The sequence below is a fragment of the Cryptomeria japonica genome, chromosome 7 (assembly GCF_030272615.1).
Source record: "Cryptomeria japonica chromosome 7, Sugi_1.0, whole genome shotgun sequence".
Taxonomy (NCBI): domain Eukaryota; kingdom Viridiplantae; phylum Streptophyta; class Pinopsida; order Cupressales; family Cupressaceae; genus Cryptomeria; species Cryptomeria japonica.
In genome coordinates, this window is record NC_081411.1 from 164,851,662 (window position 1) to 164,863,981 (window position 12,320).

Genomic DNA, 12,320 nt, shown 5'->3' on the forward strand with positions numbered 1-12,320 from the left:
ATGTATGGTACATCAAAAAAAATTGTACCTACCTCATATAATGCATACAATCCTACTCTTGGAGTGACTCAACTGGGCTCTAATATGTCCCATGTCCCTATCCCTATCCTATGGGTCTCGGATCTTGTCCCTATGACCCCTATGAGGATCCCATAGCCGACCCTATAGAATGTCCACATTATTTCAAATGGGTACTCCTACTAAATCTCCATGTGTCTTTTCTCGAGCCCCCATTGTGGGTGGAGCTCTCATGTCTAACTGAGGGGGTGACATGTACATCTCTCTCTATGAAGCAGGGACTATTGCCTCGTACGTCACCCAATACCACCCTTCCTGATGTGATATCTTATGGATGTCGTCGAGCTATCTCTCTATCACTATTACGATTAGGGCCCCCTACTCCTCCTCAACCATTTGTTCTCCTAGCCTCATTCTCTCTTGCTAATATTGAGATGCCCTCTCTTTAGTCCTCTTTTATGCATGCTCAACAATAGCCTTGCTACTATCACTACATCTCTCTCTTGGTAGAATCTATCCCTCTTCATCTATAGTTGTTCTTTATCACATGCGATATGATCTCGCTCTTATCCCACCTAATCCATCTCAACCATAACATACCTTAGTCCTAGCCAATACCTCCTTGAGGCACTAGATCCATATAGGATCTACATGTATTGATGATCCCTCTCCCCTATCCTCCCTCCTTTGTTGCCTCTTCCTCTCTCTGGTCCTGGCAGTTTGTCCCTATGCACCTATTCTTGTGGCCATTTTTTAGGCTTGTGCACCCTCATCAATATCCATGGCCTCAGTTGTAACCTTTCCTCCTCCTCCCTCTTCTCCTGCAACAACTGCCCCTATCTCTCTATCCCTCATCCTCTGTATCCTCCTCACTAGTGCCACTAGTGCTACTGACACTCCTCTGGCCCTCTAGACTATTTTTGTTATCTACCCTCTAGGTGGGATGATTGGTTTCTAATCTCACCTCCTAGCCTATGCCTCCCTCTACTTAGTTGCCAGTAGTGCAAGCCCTAATATGCCCACCAGTCATGGTATCATCAATGCCCACCAAGTTGTGTATGCATCTATGACACTCAGATTCTATCGGCTCTACTCTTGGGTCCCATGTTGCGGGGGATAGTCTCGATCCACACTATAATCAATCTTGTCTTCTAAAATGATTGCCCAAACTCTGCTACTCTCTCCCTAGTGACTCATTGAAACCTTCTTTGGCACATCTTGAATAAACTTGAACTATCATCGAACCCTATTCGGCCTATACCTCTCCACGACATATTCCCACCTGTTAATGATGTAAATAAAGGTGATATTAAATAAAGGAGATGTGTCATGGATCCTCTACCCAGCATGTCATACTCATGTATGGCCTCCATGTAATACTCTCGACATTGACTCGATTCAAGACAACTCTCCAATGATCGATGTCATCCACCTTTTCACAGTGCAGCTTGTCCTACCAGTAATATACCATGGGCTCCTTGGCCCTCCTATCTATCCTACCTATCAATAGCATTATGCTCCTAGGCCGACACTTGTAGCAATGTAATGTATCCAGAACTACAACCTCTGTGGTAGTATATATCATGCAACTCTTTGTATAGCTTGGGCAAAATTTGTGTGTCCCAAGCCATGGGCTTCTCTATATCCATCACATTGATAACAACCTAAATCATGCCCAATACCACTGATCGACATCCCCTATCTAGTAAAATGAAGCCACTTACCAACGCACATACATAGAAGTAGATGTGCCTATGTGGCAACACTTGTGCTAATGCCTGATCTAGCAATATCTATGCATCGTGGAGTACAACATTGGCTCCTACCAGTCTCTACAAAGCATCATCTGGAGGTGCCCTCTCTGTGATCACCTACACCCCTTGAATCGGCAGCCTCAAGATCTAATAAACATCCTCTCCTATGACGGTGATCTCTCTAGTTGGTAGGTGGAACGTAGTTGTATCACTCCTTCATCGCTTCACCAATGCGGTGATCATAGCCATATGCACCCTGATGTGGGGCATGTGTAAAGTATCCTATCCTGATGGCATCAATCCTATCCCACACCATAGCCCCAAACTGATCCACCATCCATAGCACTGAAGATCTCCTCCCCCTGCTCACCAGAATATCCATGCTCCACTACATCCAAACCACAAGATAATGTCAAACTTTCCTACCTAGCCATTATTTTTCTTTTAAGTCCCCTTTTCTTTCTAGCAATCAAACCCACCACTTTTGGTAGTCCTTTTGATTTCCTTCTTTCATGGATTTCTCTCCATTACCTGCGGTAATCCCCCAGTCAAATGTTTAATTGTACGGTCGCTATAATCCCCCCTTTTTCTCTCCCTCATGGGATCGCATGCCCATTACCCAACCTTTGCTAACTATCCCTAACCCACGAGAATGTGATCTTGATGGTTCTCCAACTACGAGACCGCGTTCTCGCTAGCCTACCCTGCATTCTACCCATGCGGGAATTTATTCCCACAACCCTTAACAATCCCATGCTACTTCTACCTTAATCTACTCCCAATGCATGAGCAATGAGAACATCTTCTCGTCACATCTGTACACATTTCCATAAAACACGAACCCATGAGAATGATGTTTTTGCCCTGCCACACCTAATAAATGCATCAAAATGACATGTGAGGTCCAAATTTTTTGGACTCACTTGGCAGTCTAGCTAATAGGTCCATCTGATGCTATTGACAATAACAATCTGTTGCCTCAGTGTCTATCTTATTGTCATCTCGTTCGAGTGATAGAAAGCTCTAGAATGCAATAAAGGGTTCTAAGATCTCTCGATTTCTCTCTCGCACATAGTAAAGTGAACAATAAATTTAAAAATTTGCTAATATAGGGCCTCCTAAATTCCTCATTTTCATCATCCTAATCCCTTTGGAAAAATTGTTCATGCCATTTCCTTTTATGAACTCCCTTTTTAGTGTCATTTTCACCTAAACGCTTCATTTTGCATAGTCTTTCATCCTGTCTGCTGAGGAAAGGCTTCTTTCAAGATGCTACCCAATCCTTTGTTTCCCATGCACCCTCTCAAGGGGACATTACTAACTTGTCCTCTCTCTTAATTCCCCTATAACGTTGTCAATCATGCCTAGGGCATCTTGTCACTCCTATCTCTTCTAGTCATTCATGTCTCATTTTCTTTGCACTAACACTATTCTAGCATCACCGCAAAGAGGGGCAAAATGTAGACACTTAAATTTGACTAATTAATTTAATCAAATTCAATCCCTTTGGTTGCATATATTAATTAAATAATTAGTATTATTTAATTGATTATTGCATCCCCTTTGACTAAATTAATTCAATTAACCAAGCCATATACAATTATTTAATTAATGCATTCATGTAGAACATTTTAATTAATTAATTCTCCTACCCTTCCTATATTAAATAAAATAAATTCATTATTTATTTTATTTAATTCATGTTACCTTTTTCTTCTTAGTCTTTTTATTTGAATTAAATAATTCAAATAATTCATTTGGAGCACATGGCTCCTAACTCTAACTCCCTTATAACCCATTTCCTAAGCCTAACCCCACTAGCTAACCTTGGTTTTTAACCAACCCTATCTTTTCAACAACCCTTGTCACATGTGTGCACATTCCCTATTTTTTTTTTAAATTTGGAAAATGATCAAATATTTGAGTGGTTCTCTCCCAAATAGACACATGTCTCTTGCTACACTTGTCACCTTCAGCAATGACACTTGTCCTTGAGAAGATATGTGCCATCTCTTGAATTACCACTTGTCTGTGAATGGGACAAGTGGCACGTTCTAATGCATCTTCATTCCCTGATCCTTTCCTATTTAACTCCTTCATTTTTCTTCATTAAACATCACCTCTATTTGCCAAGCATCGTTACCATGTCAGTTTGAGATCACAATCCACATCTGTCTTGCATCCAATTTAGCCTAATTTTCATATCCACCATCATGGAGAAACTTCAAGCATCCTTGAAAACATGAAATCAAGCACACATCAAAGCGAAGGACCATAAAATCAAAAGAATTTTAGGCTTTGGATTTTAATTGTTTGCTTTTTGTTTACCCCCTACTAGTCTCTTTATGTCTAGAGTGATATCATCTATAGAAAAGAGCTCAATTGTTGTATTGATTATGGGGCACAATGTGAGCACAAACAATAAAGAAGAGAAGTAGTGTTTTTATTTTGAACTTTCTCATAGAATAACTTTGCATATTCTAACCATCCACTATTTTTAATTTTATTTTCTATCTACTTTTCTTTTATTGTAATTCTCTCTAGAAATCTTTGAAATTATATTACCTAGAAAAACACTCTTTCCCTTTCCTCTAGACTATTTATCCTTTTGTAAAGTTTCTTATTTTCTTTGTCTGTCCCATATTCTTAAAAATTATGACCTTATACTCTTCACTATTCTACAAATTTGTAAAAAAAAAAATACTTAAATTTCTTGTATTAAACCTAACTCTTTTAGGTGTGCTTAATACTTTATAAATAAACAAGAATCAACATATTCCTATTTACTGGACCACTTATCATGCGCTGCTGCACTACTCTGTCCTTCTGAAAAGTATTGTTCAAAGAGCTCATTTCAAGTCTTCTCCATTTTAACCAGTCAAAAAGATTTTACCGTAAAGAAGTATCTTCCTTTGATTGTGGTGAATAAATGTCAAAACTTGTAGGCCATTTTAATATATTCAAATGAAATTTACTCTGCTTTAGAGACGCACTTTTCCAAAAATTACTTTAAAATGTTTCTTTCTTGTAAAGATACACGCTTGCATTATTGTTTTATCTTGTTTGTTAAGAAAACATTATCTCTCATATTTGATGAGAAAGCTGTGTGAATGGCTTGCTGAACGTGGAATTCTACTCCAACTGTGAACACTTTCTTTCCTCAACTACTCTGAATTAAATACTCTTATGGAGATTTTTCTTTTTTGGTCTGAAAAGTAGAGAAAAAGAAGGTTTGTAGGAAAAAAAATATTATTTCTTTTGTTGGCCAGCAAAAATAATCCAAAAACTAATGAAAACGTAATTGGACACATGAAGTTGAACCCCAGTTTTTATCATGAAACTAATTTAATAAATATTGTTTTTATTGGTATTGGTCTTTATTTAGTTTTATTTTACTATCCTTTCCTCTACCCTAGATTATATGAAGAGAAAAGGAACAAATGATTTAATTGAAGCTATCCATAAAATATTACAATTTATCATTCTTACTTATCATCTGCCTATTATCTTCATGGCACATCACTTTTATATGTATAATAGAAGAGGTGGTCCAAATATACATTTGTGTCATTTAAAATCTATGTTAACAGGATAAATAATTAATCAACTACAATTCAACGTTTTATTAAGGGGTCAATACTTATACATGGGTGATATAGGAGCATTCGAGTTCATGAGCAATATTATCACCCAAACAAATTTCCTATTTTCATTTCTATTTTTGGCATATTTTATTGTGTTATTGCTCATTTTGATAAGTTGCTACAGAAGACCTATAAGCACTTCATCTTGCTAAAAATATTAATAGATACATATGGTTTAAATTTGGTGAGAAATGGAGAAAATATGGCTAAGTTATGACAAATTCAAGGTTTGACCCTGAAATGTTTGGAAATAGGAGACTTAGTGATGAAAACTAAGATATTATTAATTCAATATTTCCATATTTATTGACCCTTCATTGGGGAACAAAAAAACAAGGTTCAACTTCAATCAAAAAGAAGAGTTGAACACTTTGACTAATTATTCCCTTTTCGAAGAAAACATGATGTGATTATGATATGAAAATGCAAACTCTCGATAATTTCATAAGAAATTGAAAATAGTAAGTATAAACAGCTAGATACAAAAATGGAAGAAAAAATTAAAAATACAGATTTAAGAGACAAAGAACCTGTAACTAAAATTTAAAGCTAAATGTGTTAGTTTATGGAGATAGGTGCTCTAGACCTAGAGGAGTCTTCATCAACCAAGGCTTCAGATTTTGGATTAGGATGATTTGTAGGTCGTCTCCTCCAAAATTTATCCTAAAAGTGTCATCAAGTGAGCTAATCAACATAGTCCAGTATTTTTCCTCTATTCAAAGTTTGGGACTATGCATCTCAGTTTTCTTTGTGTAATTCCACAAAATTTGATGGTTGGATCTATAACCTACACACATAGAAGAGGGAAAATTGTTGTGTTGTATAGTTTCTTTGCTAATTCAAATTCTTTCAAGTGGTGTTTCCACATTCCCTATAGTAATGTTGGATGAAAGAGAGCTTACCCCTAGTAGGAAAGAGGTTGAAAACCTTAAAAGAAATGATTGAAATGGAAAATGGTACCTTTCATGTGAAAATTCATGCTTGAAGCCTCCTACAAAGCTTGATGTTTCTTGATAGATGTTAATATATGCATTCAACATGGAGTAACACATAAAACTTGATCATGATTGCTAAACTGGAATGCTTGAATCCTTATTTGTAGGCTTGCACTTGATTTCCTTGAATACACTTGATTGGATTCTCAGTTATAATTGATAGGATTGATAATTTCATTTCCTAGGAGTTCAAATAAGAGAGGGAGTTGTATTTGTATACAACTTACACCTTTTTGGGTTTAATTTTCAAAGAAGCCTAACATCAGGGGGCATTTTCCAACTACTTAAAAAGTTGACCATTATAATTTTAAATTTGAGGCCAAACTACCTAGACAATGGCATTAGGTTCCCTTGTCTAGGAGGTCAAGGGCATCATTAAGCCCATTCAATAGTTTCTTAGGCCAAAATAATCTTATCAAGATGTATCTACCTTCAAGAAAATTATTATTTTTATCTAATTATGCCTTGAGCCATTGGTTTCACTCAAGTGGCCACTTCCTTAGACATGTTTTATATAATGCTTTTAATAGAGTGACTAGTCACCAACCAAAAATAGTGCTTAAGCATTATTCCCTTTAGGAAAAAATTATCTTAATTATTCATTCATTTTCTACCTAAAATGTTTTTTTCAAATAAAGCAGATAAACACCATATTTAATATAAGGCCATATAGTCTAATAAAAATTCACTACTAAAATTTATTAAAAACTTAATCTCATGTAGAAAATAGAGCACATTCAATCTCTTCTAGAGAAAAGATTTGGTCCAAGGTTTGGTTAAAAAACTTGGTCCAAGATTTGAATGTAACGAAGTTCTATTTTATTAGTAATGTAATCCTTTTTCTTGAATTTCCTCTTAATCTCTTCCCTCTATATTCTCATACTTTTTTTAAATTATCATTTTAGTTACAATATATTATAATCAATATATAATATGGTTATTAAAAATCACGCAATTTATTGTTAACTTTTTTCACATAAATTTAACTTTATGTACTAATATTAAATCAAATTAACTACAAGTACCTTCACAGTTTAATTTTTTACTAGTTCTTTTGTGGCTAATTTTTATGTCTTTATTATCTAGTGTTTTAACTAGTTACTATCAACTATACTTTTAACCATTTTGCAAAGTAATTACAATAAGGAATATCTATTTTTTAACTAACTCCAATAATTTGAAAATTAACTAATAATCTAAGATATCGCTCTACTAAAATATCACGTGCTCATCAAATATTCATTCTAAAGAACAAAATCAACTTCAACTACGTTATGGAATGGTTATTGACTTCAAAAATAACTAATCAAACTATGTTGCCTCTTTACTAACAAATCATTTCCTCATCAATATTTAACACCTGTATGATAATGAATAAACACAACTTCAACTATACTAGTCACAATTTTGTCTAATACAAATCAAACTTGAAGTCAAATTGAACCATACAAAAAATTGAATCTTAACCATCTTGTATCTTTGATTTCAATATTAAACTGATATCAAAATTGCTATATCATAACATATTTATTCATTATGAAACAAATGCTATCATTCAAATAATTCAAAAACATATATGTTTACCACCAAAGTACACTTATTTTCTTTATCATTCTCCTGAATTCTCTGAATTATCTTTTTATTACCTTGCAAGCTTCACCACACCATAAATTTATCTTTTTATTACCACGCAACCTTCACCGCGCCATAAATTTATTATACACATGCATGTATTTGCTCTCATAAATCTAGATCTTTTGCACATGCATAAGGCTTTATAAACAACATAAACTACTTTACTGAAACATGACTTGCTGCACATTATATACTACTCCCTCCTTACTTTACTGAAACATGACTTGCTGCACATTATATACTACTCCCTCCTAAGTGAAAATATTATTTAATTGATGCTTTTAGAAAATATACACGTATTTAGTGAGTTTCACTGTGCTTCTGAGATACGCTTCTTAAAAGATGCTTTTAAAGTTTCTTGATAAAGGAGATATCTACTTGCATTATTATTATTTTATTTTGTTTACTCAGAAAACATTATTTCTTACTATTTTTCTTTTCATGTGCAAATTTTATAATAGATGATCACAGAGCCGCCATATTGGTGAAATCTGTTATGTCTTGCTGGCCAGCTTTGTCATTGAATATTCTGTCTGTTATATGTGGCAGTGGAGACATTGATATAACAACGTTTTATATTACGTAGGCGTTGGCTGGCCAAGGTTTTTGGAAAAGAAATTTCCAAATAGCCTATAAACAGGGAAGTTGGGCAGCTGTTTTTATTATAAAACTAATTTGATTGAGAATTAAATATAACAAATAATATATAATTTAGTTTTGTTATATAGAATTTTGTTGGGATAGTGTTATCCTTAGAATGTTAGGTGAGATGTAGATGTCTTTTTGTTATAAATTATAATATACAAAATATTATATTTGTATTTTTGTTATTATTTTGATTTGAATGTCTTGATGTATTAATATATCAACAAGTGGTATTTTTTTTTTTATGGAGGTCCAGATTTGTAAGCATGGCAGCCCAGCAAGGGCAAGTAGTCTGCAAGCTGCTAGCCCAGCGAGGGCCTTCACAAAGTACTTTTTGCCACTCAATACAGGGGCACGAGCCTATAGGCCGAACCTCTTCCGCTAAGAGCCAAATCCTTTTAAATTTTCATAGTGACATACCAATTCAAAACATCATTAATACAATTTATCCATTGTCAATCTTAAAGCTAACTAAACCTTTAATCATTTTATTTAATAATCACATTTAATTTAGCTTGATTATCTATCTGGATTCAAGTATATTGTCTTATAATTGATAACATAATTTTAATTATCCCAGATAAGTCAAGAATAAATTTTATTTCTATACAATATCTTAATTGATAAAATTATCATAGCCATGTTGTTCATCATTTATTCTCATATTCACCTTGATGGGAATTGCTTTATGCAATAACATATTGATAAGTGGTATGCTCATGTGTTAATGTTTGGCTCATGGTATCATCTGCATTTGCATCAATTCTCATATATTTCATGCTACCTCAAAATAAGTAATTTATCCTTTCGAATCATTTGTGTAAGATGTAGGATTAACATAGATCAACCTCACACAATGCAAAAATGAGAACCAAAATTCAAGACATCAAATTTAAATTTCATCTTTTTCACCTCCTTTTTTAGCTATTATTAGTCAATATAGCACATTTTCCATGTAGCATGTTCTTATGTCATTATATTTAAAGATCAATTCATCATGCACTTAAAATGAGGTTAAGAATGCAAAAGAAATAGAGGAGAATAATTAGATCATCTTTCAATTCTAAAAGATAATAAAGAATCAAATTTCCATCATCATAAAGACCATGTGTATGCCTATAAAGGTTTTATTTAATCTCTCTCATCATCATTAATTCAATCCACCAATTCATTCGATATGAGAAAACTCATTCACATATCAAACTAGCAAGATTCTAAATATTGTCTCAATAAACCACATTGACTTTTCAAGTATCTCATTCAAATTTCAAGTGAACATTTTTTCTTGAATCAATCCTATACAACTTAAATCATATCTATAAATTGATATCACGTTTGTAGGAGTGACTATACAAGATGTGATACTAATTTGTAAATATTTATATGATTATTGAGACAAAATATTTATATGATTATTGAGACAAAATATTCATTAAATCAAGACAAACAATTTTATAATTATGAAAAAACATCAAAATCAATATTAAAACCATTTATCCATCATTAAACTTAGAAATAACACCCTCTATCTTCATATTTAATTATCACATTATTCTATTTTTATCCTTGATCTAAGATCAATCTTCTAGAATTATTTTGTGCTAATTTATTGCATTTATTTAAAACAAATAAATTTTATTTTATTTTAGTAAATCCCTTAAACAAGTTCTAAGTGCATGTATACATTTTTTAATATGCAACCTAGGGTTTCTTTTATTCCATTAGGGTTTCTTCTATTTTCAATATGGGCAGGCCAGTTTAATGTATTCCATGAATTTCATATTGCTATGGGACACGCTTTTCGCAAATGCTCTAAAAGTTTCTTGATAGTGCATTATTATTTTTATTTTATCTTGTTTGCTCAGAAAACATTATTTCTATTTATTTTTTATGTGCAAATTTAATATTAGATAATCACATGGCCGCGCTCCAAGTAAAAGCTGTGAGCAAATATTTTGTCTGTTCGAATCAATAGTTATATGGGGGGATAGTGATATTAATTTGCTGTTTGTAAATTCATTATGTTTTTCCAATAAAATAAAATATATTTTGTCTGTTCGAATCAATAGTTATATGGAGGGATAGTGATATTAATTTGCTGTTTGTAAATTCATTATGTTTTTCAAATAAAATAAAATAAGAACGTTTTTTCTTTCCTGGTAGCTGGCCAGCCAAGGATTTTGGATGGAAAAAGCCTAGAAAACAGGGAAGTTGACCTGTAGTTTTTGTTATGAAACTAATTTAATTGAGAATAAAAAATAAAATATAATATAGTTTAATGTTGTCTTTAGAATGTTAGGTGTGATGTCTTTAGAACATTTTTATATGTTTGATATAATATATTTGCAGTTTTGTGTTTATATTGATGTGAATGTCTCGATGTATTAATATATTAATAAGTGGTAGATTTTTGTGTTAGGTTTGATTTTTGGTTTAATCCTTAATTATTTTTAATTTCATCTTGGGTGTTATTGAATAGTTTTGTTTCGTCATTTCTTACCTTCAAATTATCACCTTATCCTTGTACAACATTTCTATATAATTTGAAGGAATATGGGATTGGTCTCCACATCTCAAAGTTTCACATTTAAATTTAAAATTCTTTACCCCTTTTATTTTAGTTGCTATAAGCTGATCTAGCATATGTTTGTATGGCATGTTATGCCATCAGATTTTAAAACATTCATTGTAAACAAAAATATATGGAAGAATATCATGATGGAATTAGAGAATCCCTAAAGAATTTACTTTTTGATTTAAGAGCATTAAAGGAATCAAAATCACATCACCCTCCTATAGATCATCTTTATTTACAAATGTTGTCCTTGATCTTTGTCATGATCATTAATTCAGACCACCAAGGGGCTTGACTTCGGACAACTTGTTCACATATCAAATGAGAAAGCTACTTAATAGTGTCTCTAACACTGTCTTGACAAATGCAAGTACCTAGAAGGAAAAACTAAACAAGTATTCAAATGCACTTTTAATCAAATTAATTTTACACAATTCTAATTTTAAGCATAAGATTATGTTTGTAGTGATTGACATTAAACTCATGGGGCTCAAGATTAATTTGCATCATCTTTATTATAGTTCAAACTTCAAGAAATTCCTAAAGATGATGCCTTTAAAAATATTATAATGGCAAATTGATCTAGAACATCATCAATATCATTAATCCATCAATCCTAGAGCTAAGTAAACCTAATCCTCCTATTTAATCATCACATATAATTATCTTTGATAATTATAATATAGATTATATCTAAACAATATTATAATGATAAAATTAGCATGTACACATGCTAATTCCTATTTAGATTTGTGTCCACCTTGATGGAACTGGATTAATGCAATTACATATTGATAAGTGATATACTCTTGCGTTAAGGATTGACTCATGATCTTATCTTTGTTTCAACCTTGATCAACCCTACAAAATAAAAAAATGGCCATTAGGATGGAGGATGGTGGCTCCATGATTGAACACCCAAATGCATTTAATGTTTTTGTTATCTAACTACAGTTTTTTGGAGTAATAGTGGAGGGGGACGATGTTGCATGACATTTTTATTTTATTTGCCAAATTTATGGAACCATTATGGATATTAACAGGACTACCACCA